The sequence below is a fragment of the Pseudophryne corroboree genome, chromosome 2 (genome assembly GCF_028390025.1).
Source record: "Pseudophryne corroboree isolate aPseCor3 chromosome 2, aPseCor3.hap2, whole genome shotgun sequence".
NCBI lineage: Eukaryota > Metazoa > Chordata > Amphibia > Anura > Myobatrachidae > Pseudophryne > Pseudophryne corroboree.
In genome coordinates, this window is record NC_086445.1 from 609,248,580 (window position 1) to 609,256,557 (window position 7,978).

Genomic DNA, 7,978 nt, shown 5'->3' on the forward strand with positions numbered 1-7,978 from the left:
ATCCTTCTGCCCGATCTAGAGTGATCCCTAATAATACCAATTGGCATTCGGTTCTGTATGACCTATGATTCAATTCTCTATGACTACTTAATCCTAAATAGGACTGCTGTAGAATAAATGATGGTCATACACTATACAAAGGTGTTACTGTTATCTCAGTAAAACCAATAGCCCATATATTTGATCTCCGGTTTCTATTGTGGTATCGAAAACCACATTAATTACACACAATAGAGTGTTATATTTTCGCGTAGCTACACTTTTTTACGTATTACTTACTCCTACAAATATATTTTTAATGAATTAATAAAATTATGTTTTATCAGAATTGATTAATATAATCCTCTGAATTGAGTGCTCCCACACAAGAGTCTACTTTCCAACTTTTCTTCTTTGTTGGGTTTTCTTTGTTTATACTCTTCTTGACTCTAGGGAGCACCACTGATAGCAACAAATAATTGCAAAACGGATTTTTCTCCCTATGCACAAAGTTGCTGTATCCATAACGCAATTTAGCGTCATAAATCAGTTTTTCAGAGGGCATTACAACCTTATTGCAAGACTAGTGCGGTCCCAAAAAAGCTTTTCTCTTAAACTAGATACTGGCTGTTAATTCAGTCTTCGTGGGATACCAGCACAGTCACAATATCATCTTTCTCATTGGGCGGGATCTTTTCTTTTTCTTAGGATACCCTGCCCCACTAACTTAATTTCAAACCAGGAGCTAATAAGTCCATCTTAGTATGAGTTTCAATCTAAAGCAAGAGCTTATTTCAAGACGGAAAAACAAGGACAACCTAGATGACATCTTTCCGAGTGATTTGGTAGACACTGGACCCCACATCAGTTGGGAAGAGGACTTTCACAAACTAGATTCTACATTACGCAAACAAATCAGAACAAACTGGGATCTAACCACTTTAGAAAATTACATCAAAAACAAAATATCCCCACGTGGTCTCCGCCCAAGTGTTTTTCCTACATTTGACCTTGCCAGTGAGAACCTCAAGAAAGAATGGGAACATGCTCTCCTGAAATGTTCTAATGATCTGATGAACGTTCTAATTAAACATAACAATCTCATATTGGAAGAATGTGAACAAAAATTAGAGGAACTAGGCAAGAAGTTAGAGATTTGGGAAAAGGATTCCCAATTCCAAAGATGCTTTGAGAAAAATAAATTAGAACTACAAGCCTATGAACAAATGATCATTGATAGGAAAAAGACCAAATACGCAAGGGACAAAAGAGACTTTGTGTCCGGGAAAATCTTTAGATGGCAAAAAACATCTTAGAAAAAAGATCAACCCAGATATACAAGTCAATACTCATCTTCAGAGGCTGAGACGTCGGGAACAGAAGATACTCCAGATTATACTACAGAAAGATATACAAATCCCAGAAACAACATCACTAGTAATCCCCAGAATACGGCTACTTTTTTAGGGGATCCCAGAGGAGGAAGAGGCAGACAAAGAGGAGGAAGACAAGGCGGGGGAGCAAGAAGAAGAAGAGGACAGTCACAATGGGACTCCTCGCCACCATTGACTCGCAATACATACAAGAGACAACACCAACAGGAACGATGGTAACAACAACTGGGGATAATGGAGATTCCAAATTGAAGATTATCAAACTCTCAGAACATGAACTCACATCAATACAGGAATCCATACTCAACAAAGGTTTGACTTTTTCCCCCACAGAACGCTTTGACAGATTTAAGTGGGAAAAGGATCTCAAACTTTTTGGAAGAAAGCTACTACTCACAAAAATTTATACTGAGAAAGAAATTACTCCATTAATAACTGAGACCAATATGGAAGAAGCTATATCAACCCCACTTTCCACATTGCAAATACTCTTGGAATCAAGATCCTCCAATTTATCTCAGATGGAACAAGATGCTCTCATTGCCCTACAATAATTAGAGCAAGAGCAAAATCCCAGGACTGGAGCTGAATCTTCCACCAGACCAATCTGCAAAAAGAAGTCAACGTACTTCCCACAAGAACACTTATGCCCTGAAGTACAGGTCTTTACGAAGCTGGTAGCCAAAGAATTCGATCAAATTCATCTTAATAAAAAAAGATACCAGGGTCATTCCAACTTAACGTGGCAAGAAAGGAAAGCCATAAAAGAAATACAGACATGGCAAGATGTGGTCATAAAACCCTCCGACAAAGGGGGAAACATTGTCATTTGGTCCAAAACAGATTACATCAAGGAAGCACAGCGACAACTTACTACCACTGACTGCTATAAAAGAATGTTACTCAACCCATTACAGAACTATAAAACCATCTATGAAAAAATTATCAACCAGGCATCTGCACAAGGTACAATCACCAAGCAGGAGTACGACTACCTACAGGTACAGAACCCCAGAATTCCGACATTCTATATGCTGCCAAAGATACACAAAGACAGACAAACCCCCCCGGGAGACCCATAGTGTCCGGTATAGGGGGGCTAACGGAGAAGGCAAGTATCTTTCTCGATTTACACCTAAGACATTTTGTCTTAGACCTCCCCTCGTATGTTCAGGATACAACTGACATACTAAAGAAAGTACACGATCTAAGGTTAGAAGATAATCAATACCTAGTAACCTTGGATGTCGAGGCACTATATACCTCCATTAGTCATAAAGATGGGTTAATGGCAGTAGAATATTTTTTGAACAACAATGGTAAAGAGGACTTCCATGATTTTCTCACCAAATTACTCCATTTTGTCCTGCACTACAACTTTTTCACATTTAACAACCAATTTAACCTCCAAACAAGAGGCACAGCTATGGGGGCTGCCTGTGCACCCACATATGCAAACATATTCCTTGGATGGTGGGAAAAAGAATGTGTCTTTAAAGATCTTAATGACAATTTTACAAGTCATGTCATCATGTGGAATAGGTACATAGACGACATTCTTATGATCTGGGAAGGAGACTTGCAACTACTGCATCAATTCATCAAACATCTGAATAAGAATGATCTCAACATCCGCCTCACTCACACTATAAGTCAAGTGGAAGTACCATTCCTGGATTTGTTGATTTACAAAAACCCAGAGGGAATGATTGCTACAAATCTATATCGCAAAAACACTGCGACCAACACATTATTACATCAAACAAGCTCTCATTTTCCCCCAACGATAGAAAATATCCCCAAAGGGGAATTTCTCCGCTTGCGTAGAAATTGTTCAGACAATAAAAACTTTACAATACAAAGCACGGATCTAGCACAAAGACTCTGCAATAGAGGATACAGCAAAACATCTGTGAAAAAAGCATTCAAATCTGTCAAAACCATTAAGAGAGAAGACATTGTCTTCAAGGAACAGAAAAAAGAAGAAGGAAAAAAGTCTGAAAACACCATTCGCTTCGTCGGTAACTTCTGCCAAGAATGGAGAAGGGTGAATGAAGCAATACAAAAGCACTGGCATATCTTACATATAGACCCTACACTGTCTAAGAAACTTGGTCCCAAAGTCTCTATGAGCTGGCGCAGATCAAAAAACCTAAAAGACCAACTAGTACGAAGTCATTTTCAGAAATTCCCTGACAAAAAAACAATAATTACGGGTACATACCCCTGCAGGAAATGCAAAGCCTGTAAATTTATTGTCCCCACAAAGGAAGTAGAGGACAAATATGGTAATACAATTACAATTACAGACTACATGAACTGCCAAACGGAAGGTCTCATCTACTGCCTCAGCTGTAGTTGTAACCAGAAATATATTGGCTTGACGACACGTCCCTTTAAACAGCGTATCCTGGAACACATAGGATCCATACGTAATGCCATCACGGATAGGCAAAGGATGAAACAACTGACATCAGTTGCCCGTCACTTCTACACCTGCCATGGGAGCAGGTATGAAGAGCTAAAGATCTTTGGACTAGAAAGGATCAGACTTGGAATACGAGGAGGAAATTTAACGGACAGCCTATTGAAGAAAGAAAGCGAATGGATCTTCAAGATGGGAACTATATATCCAGCTGGCATGAATGAAAACATCAACTTTGGTTTTTTTTTTAATTAACCAACTCACCATCAGAACCATAGAGAACCCATTCTCTTTCCCTCTTTTTTGTACATACTAATTTGGTATATGCCAATTAATATATAGCCAGTATAGTAGCACAATATAGAACATCATTATAATTATCATAATTATTACCATCAACGATCTTTATCCAATACCATCACACACCTATTTTCACCTCACTTCAACATGGGTTCCCATGTCATTAACTGTCCACATACAAACTAAGATACTGTCTTTACACTTCTAATTGTCATTTTATCACTAATTAAATACACCATCAACCAATTTACTGTTATCACATAATCACCTTTATCTATATCCTCACTTTTTATTCATCACACACATTTCATTACTATCATTTTGAACTAACTATAACCCTTCTCCCATCCCCTTCTACCCAATATTCTACATAAAACCCACTTCCCCTCCCCCTCTCCTTCACTCCCTCACTCCCCCTCCTCCCACATTCACTATCCTACCCACCCATATAAACTCCCCTAACCCCTTCCAAAAACCTCCCTGCCGATTTTTCCGTATTAACTAAATTCTCTCCTTTCCCAACCCCCAAAAAACTTTCCCTTCCCCCCCCCCTCCCCCACCTAGCAAATCTTTTTTCACCCCTCCATCCGTCTATAACAATTATATAGGCCCTCTAACATATAAACACTACTATTACTATAATTACCAATATACTAATTAATTAATTTTTAATGGTTAAATTTATATATAAGAATCCTACAATCATTAAATATAAATTTATACTTTAATATAATCAGCCTACTCAGATATGTACAATGACATGTACATGGTTATTTCCATATCACCTTTAGGGCAAATAACCTGCTAAATTGTCAGTACTCAGATTTCAAATTCCACTTATTATAATGCGGTTGAGAAATGTGCATCAATTATTCACAACTATACTGGCTATTGAATGGGCATAGATAATATCATATATATGTGTATATATATATATATATATATATATATATATATATATACATATATAGTATCATTACAATATCTATCATTTAATAATTATGTGCCAATTGTATGGGATAAATAAGTATGTGTAGACTGTTACGTTCCCCTTTCTCCCCTCACCCTGGTTGATGTCATTACAAACTTAAGGACAGGCTAAACAAAGCGTCCATCACAATGGAATACCCAATGAACATCCAGCACTGTCCGTAAATAAGAGACTTATACTGATCACACTACGTTCTGTGATCAAGCTACACTGCGAAACGTACGTCATCTCCCCCTGCAGTCACGTGGTGCGCACACGTGATCGCACCAACCGGAACTCCAGGACAGTTACCCGGGCAACGGCGTCCAGCCACGTCTAGCGGCTGAGAGCCGGGAGGCACTCAGCTACCACACGCTGTGGAGCAGCGGACACTGCCAGCATAGGAAATAGCCGACCACCACTTCGGCTTCACTACACCTCCAGGATCCTGTCACTTACAGGAGATTACAAACGGCAGCTTCCTACAGGCAGCCCCTTGGGATTGGTATCGTATTATTACAGAAACTCTATACAATTTTTCCCTGTATATTCACTACAGCCCAATAGGCTATTAACTTGCCTTAAAATATTTAGATGCTGCCTATATGTGTATGTGCATTGTATAATGTTCTATATGTCTATCACTGATAGTCTAAATCTATAGCTATCTGACTACCCTAGTGCATACACATTTTACAAATGCTCCAAGAGGTGCTGGACTTATATGGTATCTAATAAGGTATTAGGAGTAAACTACTATATTCCTAGATACGGCAGATTTCTTGCACAAGGAATCTTAAAGAAGCTCATTAGCTGCACGCTTACAGCAAATTGCTACTCGACTATAAATGTTTTTGTGTAAAAAAAAAATTTCTGCTGTAGTGGCGTGTGCGGTATAAATTGTTAGAGGCCATATATATTATATATTGCACACAGCAACAGGTTCGCTACAATTGTTGCCTGATTATACCCAGCTGCACACTTGCAGCAAAGTATTACTCTACTATCTCTGTGTGCAGTATTTTCTGCTGTGGTGGCGTATATGGCATAAATTATTTGAGGCCTCATATATTATATACAGCAACAGGTTTGCTATAATTGTTGCCTGATCATATATCATCATCATATGCAAGTGGACGCCCTTGCATAAAAAAATCTTTTTCATATGCTAACTGTCCTTAATGTAATTTTACTTATGCATTATGACTAATATTGCTACAAATTCAATTTCATGGGCATGAGACAAATTAAAATACTGAATACACGACTGATTCAGTTCACCTCTGACATACAACTCGGTCGATACGGGTATTGGGATTGACTGAACGGGCAGATTAAGAAATTGCGGACATACCCCGCTGGAGATGCCCGATCTCGTCTGATCTTGGAAGCCAAGCAGAGGAGGGCCGGGTCAGTACTCGGATGGGAGACCACCTTGGAACACCCTGGTACTGCAAAATATCCTTCTGCCTGATCTAGAGTGATCCCTAATAATACCAATTGGCATTCGGTTCTGTATGACCTATGATTCAATTCTCTACGACTACTTAATCCTAAATAGGACTGCTGTAGAATAAATGATGGTCATACACTATACAAAGGTGTTACTGTTATCTCAGTAAAACCAATAGCCCATATATTTGATCTCTGGTTTCTATTGTGGTATCGAAAACCACATTAATTACACACAATCGAGTGTTATATTTTCGCGTAGCTACACTATTTTACGTATTACTTACTCCTACAATTATATTTTTAATGAATTAATAAAATTATGTTTTATCAGAATTGATTAATATAATCCTCTGAATTGAGTGCTCCCACACAAGAGTCTACTTTCCAACTTTTCTTCTTTGTTGGGTTTTCTTTGTTTATACTCTTCTTGACTCTAGGGAGCACCACTGATAGCAACAAATAATTGCAAAACGGATTTTTCTCCCTATGCACAAAGTATCTGTATCCATAACGCAATTTAGCGTCATAAATCAGTTTTTCAGAGGGCATTACAACCTTATTGCAAGACTAGTGCGGTCCCAAAAAAGCTTTTCTCTTAATCTAAAATTAACCAGCAAGGAGCCACATGATAATGGTTCCTTACTGCAATATGTCTAAGCTAAGAGCTACCTTCCTTGGAGCAACCCCATAATGCTCCATGTGTCATGTCAGGGCCTGCACCTCCTCCTAATGCAGGAACCTCTCTGCCTCTCACAACAAACATATATATTGGTAGATGCTAGATTAGCTTAGTGATATCATTCAGGTGCTCGAAAGGGAGGCGTATTTCTAAGCAAGAAAAAAAGCCATTTGTTTCCCCCAGCACCCTGAATGATAACCGTAACCAGATTTAAATTCCACATAATAATAGAATTCAGAGATCTTCGTTACACATATTTGCGCAAATGTGTGAATAAGCCCCAAAGCCGCATCAAGGCGTCTCTGTATATTTGGGGTCCCTAGCGCTATATCTAGGTGCAGGGTGTGGCACCCCAAAACACCAGCATAAGCCAGAAAGCCCAGCGTAGCATACCAGTGAAAAAACTATAGTGTTAATAAATTAGTATTTAGGAAGCCGAAGCTATTTAGAAAGTGATACAAAAATGAAATGCAATTAAAATAGAGAAATGGTGTTAAAAAATTAATAAGTGAAAAGTGTTAATAGAATGTAAGGGTATGCCACACTAAGGCCATCCAGCTCAGCCAGTCCAGAGGCACCACACCTCACACCTCCATTACCCCAATCTGGGTCTAAGATTAACCAGCAAGGAGCCACATGATAATGGCTCCTTACTACAATATGTCTCAGCTAAGAGCCACCTACCTTGGAGCAACCCCATAATGCTCCATGTGGCATGTCAGGGCCTGCACCTCCTCCTAATGCAGGAACCTCTCTGCCTCTCACAACAAACATAT

General features: G+C 38.9%; 1 pseudogene; it reads left to right on the plus strand.

Annotated features, from left to right (window-relative positions):
* The first annotated feature begins 6,408 nt into the window (after positions 1–6,408).
* LOC135051958 (5S ribosomal RNA) lies at positions 6,409–6,528 on the plus strand (annotated as a pseudogene).
* The last annotated feature ends 1,450 nt before the right edge of the window (positions 6,529–7,978 follow it).